This window comes from Alexandromys fortis, unplaced genomic scaffold (assembly GCF_014885135.2).
Source record: "Alexandromys fortis isolate MF-2015 unplaced genomic scaffold, M_Fortis_MF-2015_v1.1 scaffold_33, whole genome shotgun sequence".
In the NCBI taxonomy this organism is placed as follows: Eukaryota; Metazoa; Chordata; class Mammalia; order Rodentia; family Cricetidae; genus Alexandromys; species Alexandromys fortis.
In genome coordinates this window covers 1,452,737-1,466,377 of record NW_026067917.1, presented here as the reverse complement: position 1 = coordinate 1,466,377, position 13,641 = coordinate 1,452,737, and positions in this window count along the sequence as shown.

Below are 13,641 nucleotides of genomic sequence, written 5' to 3'. Positions count from 1 at the left end.
TACTTTTCATAAACAGTCAGTTTTTATTTTTATTCATTTGTTTATTAGAAAATAACATTTATGTCATTTTGATTTTTATTCTGATAGTGTAAAGATATAGTAACGTTTGTTGACATTTATAGTGACTTATTTCTTTGTTAGTCTGCTAAAGTAATAATTGTGAATTCATATATGTTTGAAATGGTTCCGTGAAGTGGATCCTCATGCAATTGTGTTTCGTTCTATTTAAATATGAAAGCACAGACAACCAAAAACAGTCATGTAACTGAGGATTATGAATGAGGTGGTCTCCAGTGGAGCTTTTTATCACTGGTGCTGGCTTGAGGCAGTCTATAGGATTTCAGGCTTCAGAGCAGTGGCAGGTTGTTGACTAACAGGTGTACTTCTCATGATAGGAGAAATTCTTTTGCCCATGTTTCTTGTAAATATTTTTCTCTCACGTTATTCAACCTCCACGTGACATCTTGAGATGTGCCTTCTTCTGCTGCCAGGTGCTTGAATTACAACTCTGAATCGAGTATTCTTCAGTTCTTGTAAACCCTCCTTTATTGTGTCTCCAGATGTTTTCACAACTTCTGTCTTCATGGAGCTTTCTTTGGGACCTCTCTTGATACTTCCCAAGATCTCCTTCATATGGCTTCCTGGTAAATGTCTTCTGTTTGTCTTCTAATTTTCTAGATTAACGGGTCTCAACATGTGGGCTGCTACCCCTTTGGGAGTCAGATGACCATTTCACAGGGCTTACCTAAGGCCATCAGAAAACAGATAACTTACATTACAGCTCATGACAGTAGCAAAATTATAGTTGCGAGATAACAGTGAAAATAATTTTATGGTAGGGGACCACCACAACGTGGGGAACTGTATTAAAAAGATCACAGCATTAGGAACGTTGAGAACCACTGATCTAGAGCCATATTTTGTCTTCTACTGTGGCCTTCTTTATTTCATGATGTCTATATATTTTTATTCCAATGACCTCGTGTTTCTTTTCAAAGGTACTGTTGTGCTCTTTTTTTTTATTACCTTGGACACTCATTTTTACTTCTTGCTCTTTTCTAAATGAAAGTTACTCCTTTATCTTTTCGAGCATCTTGAGGATACTAATTTTAAATCCTGAGTCATGTCATTCCATAAAACTCTCCTTGTAGGACGTTCATGTTCCTGTATTGTAATGCTGTGTGTGGCTTTATTTTGTGTGCGGTTTTATTTATTTCGCTCTCCCTTATTCCCTGGGTCCCTTGTTTGAAATCAGATTTTTATTGTCATTTCAGGACTTCTGTCCAGGGGGATCAACGACTTCAAGTGGAGTTATTAGAGTCAGTGGCTAGCTTGATTCATTTCTTAATCTTTCAATTCTGTTTGTGACCTCTTGCTTTCTAGGTCCCACAGCAAGATGAAAAGGGTAGACCCAGGTGGTAGCTGGTAATCGTTTCCATTTAGCTCTCTTTCTTATGGCTGTTTATGTGCACCCTCAACTGCTGCCTTCCAACAAAGAACTAACCTACATTTTCTTTTAGCCGGGAGCACCTTTTACCCTCTAGAATGACACGACTTAACTGCCACCCACTGCAGACCCTCAGACTCAGAATCAGCAGGTCCGCATTGACTCCTTTGTAATTTTCTATTTCTAATCTATTCTACCCCTTTGAAACAGAGATGTTTTTCTAGGTTTTGTATACCAATATGCCTCATGTCTTTTTCAATGTTCTACGATGTTTATGTGTTCAGCATAAGAGTTTGATATGAATATGAACTCTTGCCATTGCATCAGAACTGGCAGCCTAGTTTCAGAAGCCCGTGTTGGATTAGCTGTGGTGATCTGCAGCTCTGGGCTTGGTGTGTGGCAGGTATGTATTAAGGTTAGTAAACTTGCTTTACACTGATGTACTTAGTCTATCTTGATACTTCCTGGGCTTACTAAGAAAATATTGTTAAACAACCCAGAGGCACAATATACCTCCTGGTCCAATAGTGGTGTTTTCTAGTGCAAGTGCTCAACAGTTTGTTCCTCTTTTATTGTAGCATTATTATTATTTTTTTTTGGGATGGTCCTTCTCCTTTACTAGATAAATTAGAGAAAAGGAATGAGTTTGACTGAGTGTAGCACTCTTGCAGTCAGTTTTACTTAGGGAGATTGGTGCTTTCAATACTTCACTCCCTGTTCAGTGAATTAGATCAGTGAACTTTTGTCGGGGAGTGATGGGTAGAACTTAGGTGTAACCACCAACCAGCATCTACCTGGGAGCAGTTGCAGCTCCTTGGCTTGTTTCTGTGAGTTCCTTGGAAAGATGTCTGGGTTGTGCTTCATCAACTGTCAAATTTCACAATACAGAATCAGTCCCAGTATAAGCTACAGATTTACTTGATAATAATATATTACCATGAGCTCATTAATTATAATAAATTAACTACACAGATACAATATTTCATTAATAGCTTGGAACCTTAGCCTCAGTTTTTCGATAAGTCTGAAAATGCTCTAAACGTAAATTCCATTATATATATTTCTTTAAAAAATAAAAAAAAACTTCACAAAACTTACATATGTAAAATACACATGGAGGTAGTAGAAGGAGTAGATAATAGATAGGAGATAGTAGATAGAAGTCAAAGACCACATATCACACAAAGACACAAACCTACAAATCTGGTACTGTGTGTGTGTGTCTGTTAGGTTTATGGTGACTTCAAGTTAGAAATCTCCTTTGTTCATCTCGCTCAACCTTCTAAACACTTTCCCTTTTAAATCTGAAATATATCCCTAATCTTGAACTTAGTTCAAGGGCAAATTGTCAAGGCAATGGGAAATTCAATTTCTTCAAATTTGACTTATGAAACTGACAGAGGAATAAAAACACTGAGGTCTTTTTTTTTTTTTTAAATTTTAGCCCATGGGCATTTTAACCCTCATAAATCACAAATAGCCACAGTTAAACATCCAGTTCTGTAGCTTGCAAATCTCATAGACAGAATGAAGTGGAAGAGAAAAATCCACTGTTCTAGAATTTGTTTATTTGTTTCTTCCCATCTACCAAATGTCCTCCAACACCGATGAAACAAGAGAGACTATGTGAAACCGTATGCAAACGAAAGCACGTGGAATTGGATGCATCATAGCGAGGTTGATATAAGACAGCCTGAGCTTCACCAAAAACATGCTGGTGGAGAATAGCAGTGCTAGGAAGCTGATGCTTTCTACATTCTTACTTCTCATTCTCATTATCCAGTCTTCAGACATATTTTTTTTTTTTTTGAGATAGGGTTTCATTGTAGCTTTGGAGCCTGTCCTGGAACAAGCTCTTGTAGACCAGGCTGGCAGAAGTTGGCGTGTGGTTTCCAGGCTGATGAGCATATATATGCTATGGGTTGCAGTGGCGTTGGTCCATAGAACAGCAGTGAAATATGAGGAGGAAAGCATTCTTTTCACATCAGACAACAGACAATAGCACATGCAATTACCGCATTCTGCCATCTGTTCGTGGAAATGTCTACCCAGAGCTTTGCAGATACTATTGTGTGAACTTGGGGACCTTCAAGCAAGAGTGCTTGGAGAAGTTTTTCTGGAAGAATTAAAAGACTAGTCTCCTTAAATATAGCCAATTGGCCTTATGACTTTTCTTTTAGTATTATCAGCCTTATTACTCCATATTTTATTGAAAATAAGAGAACATTTTGCATTTAGCTTTGTTATAAAAGCATTAATGTAAGATATAATATATGCCTTCATTATTAAGAACTGAAGGATGTGTGCACAAAGGCAAGATATTTTTGATGGCTTATAGTAATGTTTAATATCTACTCATAAAACTATATACATATTGATGTATACTTGCAACTTATTTATGTATATGTGAGGTATATTTATTTTTTCTATTAACAACCTATTAAAGTGTATTAGTAAATGTTTAGTATTTAACAACCAGGGTTTTGGAGAAAATTAAAGCTCTTATGTTGAAAATGCTTACTATTTCCATAGTATAAATACCCCAGGGCTGAATCCAAGCTACTGGCTCTCTCTGCTGCTGGGCATTGAGTTTAGGATGACAATGCTGGCTCCATTATTTGGTGTACTTCCGTTTAGTCAGCAGATGAGAGAACTAAAACATAATGTATGTATAGAATTTGCTAAAAGTAAAAGCTGTGTATTGAGAAACCCTATGTAAACCGAGGTTGCTTCATTTCCCAAATGCATTTATTACCACTTACCAATAGAACGATATTCTCCCTACAGGACCTCCTAGAGTGCCAGAGAAGCACCCTTATTTTTGTGGACATGCTACTCCTTCTATCTTATGTTTACATATGCACACACACACACACACACACACACACACACACACATACATACACACAAGTTTAGTATAAGCATGTCCCTTGCTGCTAGGACAGTGACTACCAGCTGTTCCCATGATATAGGTAACTTCCAGGGGTTTTCATGTGACTGTCTTGGGCATCATGTGATATTTTTGAGTGTGTCGGGGGACAGGGGAATGGGAGGTTAATGGAGAAGGAGAGGGAGAGGGTGGGAGAGAGAGAACGGTAGCATTGTGACTGTTAACTTACAACACATGACAGTTGTTTTCACCTCAGTTTGTCAGTTGTAACCATTGCTGGGAACTTGGTGACTACCCTTTCATGTTTAAGTGCTTTTAGCATATATTACTCACACTACTTACGCATGAACATAATGCATGTACATGTGTAAATTCTATGAATGTTTTGTATTTACTATCATGTTTTATGCATATTATTGTTTTGTGCTACTCATTTGTATAAGTATCTATCAGACTTAGTTCATTTTAATATCTGCCTACTATTTCATGTGTGTGTGTGTGTGTACATTGCAATGTGAGGTCTTTTTAAAATTGTATCTTCTGTATACATCTTTGTGTGGATGTGTGTAAGAACTCTGAGGTCTGCTTTAGGGGTTAAGGTTGCTGGAGTGTCAGTAGAAAATGCGTATTTACACTTTCCCTAAATACTAATTGTGTCCTAGGCAAGGTTGTTACGTCACTGTGTATAAGAGTACTATTTTTAAAAATTCCTGGCATTTTATTAAGTAAATGTTTTTGTCTGTATGATAAGAGAAGCGTATCGTAAGAATAATCAGCATTTATTTCTGCACTTCAGATTTCAGGAAAGGCTGATCTTTTTTCACGATTGCAACCGAGTTACTCTTTTGTAAATTACTTGTTTTATATGTTGTTTATTTTATGTTGACTTAAATTTTTTCACTGATTAAGTAAAGTTTTTTATATATTAAGCACATCATTTCTTTGTTAGGTAATGGAAGAGTATTTATTCTCTGACCTACATTTTTAATTTTATAAGTAAAAAAACCTCAGGTGTTTAAAAATGCTTTTTAAAAATTCTTGTGCCATAAGTATACTTTCTCAAAGTCTTAAAGATTTCTTATATATAATGATTCAGTGTACCTGAAATAGATTTTTGCTTATTGTAGAACAGGAAATTCAGTTTTCCTGAAGTCACTTTTGCTGGCATAATTTCTTGTAAGGTCTGTCCTTATCTACCTCCTTGATTCATGCCCTGTACATAGCTTGTGCCTGGCTCGTCTACATTCCTGGGTCACCCTCTGCTGCTGTCCTTCTTCATATGTTTATTTGACAGTTACACATTGATACCATACATTGTAATTAGAATATTTTTATGTTTTGTAGAAAACAACATATTTCCCAAAGTTGACATATCTGTTCCGTCATACAATAATTTCAGAGAAGGCTGCATAATTTTATGTGAGCATTGGGAGACATTATTTCTGAGTACTCCCAGCTACCCAAGTCCTTATGATCTTAAAGACTTTACTCCATATAGTTGTTGGTGTTTTGACCAGAATTTCTTCTAGGTTAAATAATGTTGCCACTGTGAACTGGAAGATTTTATTTTCTGTTTTCTTGGAGAACTCTTGCTGATGTAAGCACTGTGCTACTGATGTTCTTAGTGTTGGTTTTGTGTCGAGAAGCTTGACTAAACTTAGTTCTCACAAATGTTGGTACCAAGGACAGAAGTACTATATGGAGAAAAATCCAAATAGTGGTAATATTTAGTCTTTCTTTGATAGAGAGCAATATTCTGCTCTAATGGCATTTTTTCCACCAGGGGTGGGATAGGGATTCTCAACTAGACACGTGGCTATGCCTTCTTATACTTAGGTGTGATGAATGAGAAAAGGCTTTCTTTCTTTCTTTTTAGGTGGAGTCTCATTTTATTGACCCCCCCCCCAACAAACTCCTGGGATCAAGCCTTCCTGGTTTAAAGTTTGGGCTAGTATCTTTAATACCACATTCACGGAATCTGCCTTTGTGTACTTCTGCATTTATTGGGGATGTATTAGAAGGATCATTACTTGTGTGTGTGTTACATGACCTCAGTACATATCTGCATTTGGTTTAGGAACTGTATTCTTTTCTTACTTTCCTAGATCTCTAAATGATCAGGATTTAATTAATTCTTATTTATATTTTATTTATTTTTATTTTGTGCATACGTATGTTTTGTCCACAGGTATGTCTATGCACCATGTATATGCAGTACCCATGGAGGCCAGAAGAGGGTGTCACAGATTCCCCGGGTTACAGATAGTTATTATTACCAAGTGAATCCACTTTATACGTAATGGCAGCCAATGTTCTTAACCACTGAGCAATGTATCAAGCCCTGGGGTTAATAGTCTTTTAAAAGATTTGCATATCTTTTAGAAGATGGATGTATGATTGTGCACTGTGTTTGTCTAGGGGCCATGCAAGCCATGAGAGGACAACAGCTCCTCTGGAACTAGAGTTAGACAGCTGTGAACTGCCCATGCAGGTGCTGGGAATTAAATCCAGGACCACTGGAAGAGCAGGCGTTTCTCTTAACCATCAAATCAGCTTACAGGGTTCCAGCTTTCAGAGCTAACTTTTTTCTTTTTTAGGGTTTTTAAGACAGGGTTTCTTTGTGCATGATCCTGGAAATCCTGAAACTCACTTTGTAGACCAGTAGACCAGGCTGTCCTTGAACTCACAGAGATCCACCTGCCTCTGCCTCTGCCTCCCAAGTGCTGGTATTAAAGGCATAAACCACCACAGCCCAATTGGGCTAATTTTTTAAAAAAATAATTTATTTCTTTTAGCCTTTCTTGAGATCATGTAAAACTAAGATAATAACTATTTTTCTTTTTTAATAAGTCACTGTAATAAAGTATGCTGATAAGTATTCTAATATAAAATTAAATATATTAAGGATACATTTTATTTTAAGATTACTTCTGATTCTAGTTTTTTTAATAGTTCTGATTTTTCTAATAGCTTTGACACTTAAATTGAATTGATAGTTTTCTGCTTTTTAATAGTAATATAACCAATATTACGTCTGATTTATGCTATGAAATGTATGATTATTATTTTTGTATTTAACTATTTCAATTTTGAAGTGCTAGAGATGGAACCCAGGTCTTTAAGGATGACAGGCAATTGCTTTACTCCCAGCATAACCCCTCTAGCCCTTGCAACTTGTTTCATTTTTTTTTTACATTAGCAACACTAATTTCATCTTGGGTTGGTTTGGTGGTCTGTTTCTGTTTCTTTGTCTCTTGAGTGGTAAGAAGTATATCTAACTCAAGAAAGAATTTTTTTATTTCTTCTTTCTTCGAAATTTGTTGTCCTTAATTTGTGTCTTATGATATTTTTTAAATCTCGGAAGTATCTGTGTAATTATTTCGACGACTATATTTGAAGTTAAATTATTTTGTTGAATGATAATTATCCTTTTGGGAAAGGACATTTGCTATATTAGGGTTCCTTAATTTTCCACTTAAAAATTAAACTGTTGATACTTCCTTGGAGGAAAATGTAATTACCACATTAAAAGAAGAGTAAAGGGAAAATTTGTCTGCAATGGGATATGTACTGCAGTACATTGCAGGCAATAGTATTAAAGTAGTGAAGAAAAAGCCAAAAGTTGTTTATAGAGGGCATGGGAGGAAATCCGACAGCTTCATTTCTACTCCTTCTGAACCAACCCCCTCCTCTGTGAAACCATTATTGTTTGCTGAAAGTTACCGTCAAGTTAAGGCAATCTCTTAACTTGGTGGGATGACATGTGGTATATGAGAATCTTCATGGGCACACCACTGATACTAGCTGGTATGGAAATGTAGCTTGGGCAGTATCATTATGGCACATTCTGTGAAAGGCATCCCTAGACTGACTTAGTCCTAATTTGGGTATGTTGTTATCACCTTCTCTTTTACTAGCATGTAGGAGTTAAAGCACACCATCCGAAGGGGTGGCCTTGTCACCCATGCACAGTCCAGGGTATGAAATTCTCAGACTTCCTCCCACCTGGTCCCTTTCTCCACATTTTCCTTCCTTGTCTACTGTACATCTTTCGATAAATAAGCTGAGAAAGAAATCAGAGAAACACCACCCTTCACAATAGCCACAAATAAAATATCTTGGGGTAACACTAATGAACCTGTTCAACAAGAACTTTAAGTCTTTGAAGAAAGAAATTGAAGAAGATATTAGAAAATGGAAAGATCTCCCATGCTCTTGGAAAGGTAGGAACAATATAACACAAATGGCAATTTTATCAAAAGCAATCTACAGATTCAATGCAATCCCTATCAAAATCCCAACACAGTACTTCAAAGACCTTGAACTAACAATATTCAACTGCACATGAAAAAGCAAAAAACCCAAGATATCCAAAACAATCTTGTACAATAGATGTACTTTCAGAGGCTTCATCATCCCTGACATCAAGTTCTATTTTAGAGTTATAGTAATGAAAACAGCTTGATATTGGCATTAAAAACAGACAGGTGACCAGTGCAATCAAATAGAAGACCCTCATATTAGCCCACAAACCTATGAACACCTAATTTTCAACAAAGAAGTCAAAATTATACAATGGAAAAAAGAAAGCATCTTCAACAAATGGTTCTGACATAACTGGATGTCAACATGTAGAAGAATGCAAATAGATCCATATCTATCTCCATGCACAAAGCTCAAGTCCAAATGGATTAAGAATCTCAATATAAATCCACAAACACTAAACCTGATAGAAGAGAAAGTGGGAAGTAGCCTTCGGTGCATGGGCTCAGGGGACCACTTTGTAAATATAACACCAGTAGCACAGACACTGAGAGCAACAACAGATAAATGCGACCTTCTAAAACTGAGAAACTTCTGTAAAGTGAGGGACACAGTCAAAAGGACAAAAAGGCAACCTACTGAATGGGAAAAGATTGTTACCAATCCCACAGTAGACATAAGGCTGAACTTGAAAATATATATAGTACTCAAGAAATTAGACATCAAAATACCAAATAATCCAATAGATCTCCTGAGTAAACTGGGAGCATGGGGACCTTGGGGAAGAGTTGAAGCAGGGAAGGGAGAGGCAGGAAGGGGAGCAGAGAAAAATGTAGAACTCAATAAAAATCAATAAAGAAAATAAAAAATAGAGTACATAATTCTCAACAGAGGAATCTCAAAATGCTGAGAAGCACTTAAGGAAATGTTCAATATTCTTAGCCATTATGGAAACGCAAATCAAAATGACTCTGAGATACCATCTTAAACCTGTTAGAATGGCTAAGATCAAAAACACCAATGATAGTTTATGCTGGAGAGGATGTGGAGGAAAGGGGAATACTGCTCCTTTGTTGGTGGGAATGCAAACGTGTACAACCACTCTGGAAATCAGTATGGCAGTGTCTCAGAAAACTGGTAATCAACCTATCTCAGGACCCATCAGTACCACTCTTGGACATATACCCAAAGAATGCTCAGTCATACTACAAAGACCTATTTACCAGCAATATTTTTCTAAGCAGTCTGGTCTCTATTGTCTTCTTGCTCTTCCAGAAAACTTTGTGCTCTAGTCCAAATGTAAATTCGTTCCTCTTTTAAGCTTTATGTCTACCCTCAAAGGGCACATCACATTCTTCCTGTGCTTCCCTTATTTCTATTGCTTGTCAGGCTCCTAAAGCAGAGACTGCCTTACTACTCATCCGTATATTCCTGTGAACACTTAGCTCAGTACCTTGCATTTTGTCTCCATTTTTAAAAACAAAAACACTACTTTTTTTTTGTTAATTTAGATGCACTTCTTGTGTCGTGAAAATTTGACTAACATATGTTTCATACTAAATGTAAGCAATACTTTTCCTTACAAAAATATCATTGCTTCTGGTCTAGTTTCATTCGTTTTATTTTATTTGACCAGATGTGTTCTACTTTGAAATTGGAAAGTAGAAACCCCCAGTCTAAACACAGTCTGCAATGTGTATTATTTGGCTCCTACAATGTTTAAACATTTTGAATTAGTTGCTATCCATGAACTAGTAAAATTCATTTAAATGCTTGAACACTTGACTTTCCTGAAAAATGAGGCAACCTGGTGTCCTTGAACCATCCTCCTTTATGGTAACATATGGACTCTGTTTCATCACAGATTCTGCTGGTCTTGGCTCATTGATTTGTTGTGTCTCTGGGGACTGCTTACCCTTCAGAATTTGAGATCATTGTTTTATTCCAGCCTTTCAATGCCTGGGTAACTTGAGTTAGTGGCCAACTAGTAGTAAATTAGATGCCATTACTTCAGAATAAAGTCTTACCATGATCAGTCACATTAAGTATAGTCGCACTGGTGTGTGTGAAATAAAAAAGTGATTATAGCATTCAAGATGCTTTCGTTTTCTTAGCAGTGGTGAGAAGAGGTGGAGTTTGTAACGAAAGCAATGCGTCCATTTATCAGTTTTGACAGACCTGTTTTGTGATCATTGCACCACTTTGGAGCCAAAATTCTTCCTTTGTCAAGTAGGAAAAATTTATGTCCTTAAAACTTCTTATAGCTTTAACAACCTTTTATGAAGAATCATTTTCTTTACACGTTGTTTGTGCCATGACAATTATACAGCTGCTCAGGGTCTGTGGACTTGACATTCAGTCACAAGGCAGGGTCCTTTCTGTGTTGTGCACACCTGTTTGACACTTTTCAGGCACCCCATGGGTGCTCATAAGAGGTAATTAACTTGAGCACTGTTATTCTGATTATTCCTTCGCAGAGTGCATTTGATGGAGTTGTGCTGCGTGAGTCTACTTGTTTTGACACACACTTAGACTTCTAAATGAACGGGGAAAGTTCATAGACAAATGTCTGTTGATTTCATGAAAAGAACAATGATGAATTGTGCACACCTCTCCCCGTCTGCAGTGAGAAGATCTATGAGGACACTTGACAGATGCTCAGGGGCATTCTGGCTTTTTGCTGAACTTGACTCATCTGAACTTCTTTTTGGAACATCCTGAAGCCTACTCTCTCCCCTGTGTGAATTCATGTCAGACACGTTTGTGTGTTATACTTTATATCTTTCCTAGTAAAGTGAAGAATGGCTCAGTCACGGCTCCGAAAGCCCTCTTTGACTCTTAGGAAGGTGTTGTCTGAGCAGAAGATGAGGCACTCCATACTGCATGTGAGAATCTAAGTCACTTCATGCAGTCTCATCGATGAGCTTGTTGGAGGTATTGTTTCTTGTTTATATTGTCTCAAGAGAATGATGCCCACCCAAATATTGGAGCCTCAGAAATATAGGACGTACCTATAGAATTAGGATCAAGCACAGAAGATGTTCTTTATGAACTATATAAAACTAGCATCCAGAAGAAAATCCCTCCCCACTGTTGTGAAGCGTGTGAATTCATGCTCTCCTACTATTTAGAGAAAGTTCTTGTTAAAAGCTTTGGGGACTGATTTTCTCTAAGAGAACATCATAGCTATAATTAAGAATAGGTTTAAATTGTGCTGATAATTATCCTAGCTGACATGAACATCTACATAGATGCTTAGAGGTTTAAATTGTCCCAGGTGAGTTTTATAAGCAATATACTTTTTAGAAAAAGAAGCTGAAGTAGGTAAATAGGGTTTTTAAAACTAAAACGTCTGCTGTCTGTAAATAGGTTATGTTTAGAATTGCTCCTTTTGGACCTGTTTATCTGAATTTGGGCCTTGTAATACTGATAGTGAAGACCAAAATAAGACTCTAAATAAAGGAGGATCACTTGGATTGTTGGACATTGAAACAGAGGTCTTCATTATCAAGATGCAGTCACTGAAAGCTGTCCAAAAGCCACTGTGCTAGGATATTTCCAGCAGAGGCGTCTTACACTGTGACTCAAGAGTGGATCTGTGTGGATCTTCTTGGGATTGTGGTTTCCTGCGATGCCAAAGCACCACTCAAAACGTATGTTATAACACAGGACTCGGGTTTAGTAGGTGGCATTTTTTGGAAAAAAGGTTTGAGACTGTTTTCCTTTGGGTTTCTATTGCTAAATTAGAGCAACATAACTGAAAGCCACCCTAGGAAGGAAGGATTTATTTGTCTTACATATCCTGGGACACAGTTCATTGAGAAAAACCAAGGCAGGAATATAAACAGGGTGGGAACCTGGATGCGGCTAATGTAGAAGCCATGGAGGGTGCTCCTTGCTGGCTTTCTCCAATGGATTGGTCAGTTTGCTTTCTTATAGAACCCAGAGCCACCAGCCTAAGGGTGGCACCAATCATGGTGAGGTGGGCCCTCCCTATCAGCCATCAATCAAGAAAATGCACCACAGGCTTGCTCACAGGCCAATAGAGTGGGATTCTTTTTCTTAACTGATGTTCTCCTTTTCAAAATGATGCTTGCTTGTGTCAAGTCAGCACAAACCTAGTCAGCACAGAGAATCTTCATTTTTAAAATATGTTTAAGTCAGTCTTTCAAATCCATCCTAAGTTTGAGATTGCTGTTGCACCGGTTTGAACAAGTGAAATATTCCTTCTTTTCCCATTTATTCAAGCAAAGCAAACATTCAGGGACATGCGGGTAGAAACTTTAATTTTCATGCTGGGATTGCTTAGATCTGTAGAGGGTTACAATCTGGGTTTATAAGATACGCCTCATATCAGTGACCCTAGCCCAACTCTCAGGTGAGCTGGAATGGTCTTATCCCTGGAGGATGCTGTCTACATTGATGAGTAGATAAAGAGCTTCAGCCTGTGAGGTCAGGCAGATCCCTGTGGAAGAAAACGGTCCACAAACTTGGGTTCTTTCATTCAAAAATCAGTGTCCTGCTGAACTGGAGGTTTTCTCTTTCAACTTGATTAACCATTGGTGTTTATGTAACTTCAATTGCTTACACTCTTGGCATTCTAGGCAGGAATACAAGTTTTACCCTATTTCTAGATAGAGTTTTTTTTGGGAAATAAAATGGTGTGTTTGAGTCTGACACCTCAAACTTGACATCTATAATATGTACTGTTAGAAGGATATTAACATATAGGTGGCACCTTCAACACATGCAGATATAGTTTGACATGTTCTGAAAGGGGAAAGCAACAACCTGATTCTTGCTTTGGGGCTTTCATATCTAACAGATATAGGGATTTGTTGGTAGAATACCTGTAGAGATGTTTCTTAGTAGCCCTGGTTCTGTCTTATTTGGTCCCATAAGCAAGTGATAATTGATCACTTAGCATCAACTAAGAGTTAGAATCCTGAAGATTAAAGAAGTGGAACAGAAGGTGACCACAACGCTAACAAGCACACAGACCAAGCCTTGAAAGGAAACTCTGCCTAGTGTTAGAGAAGGA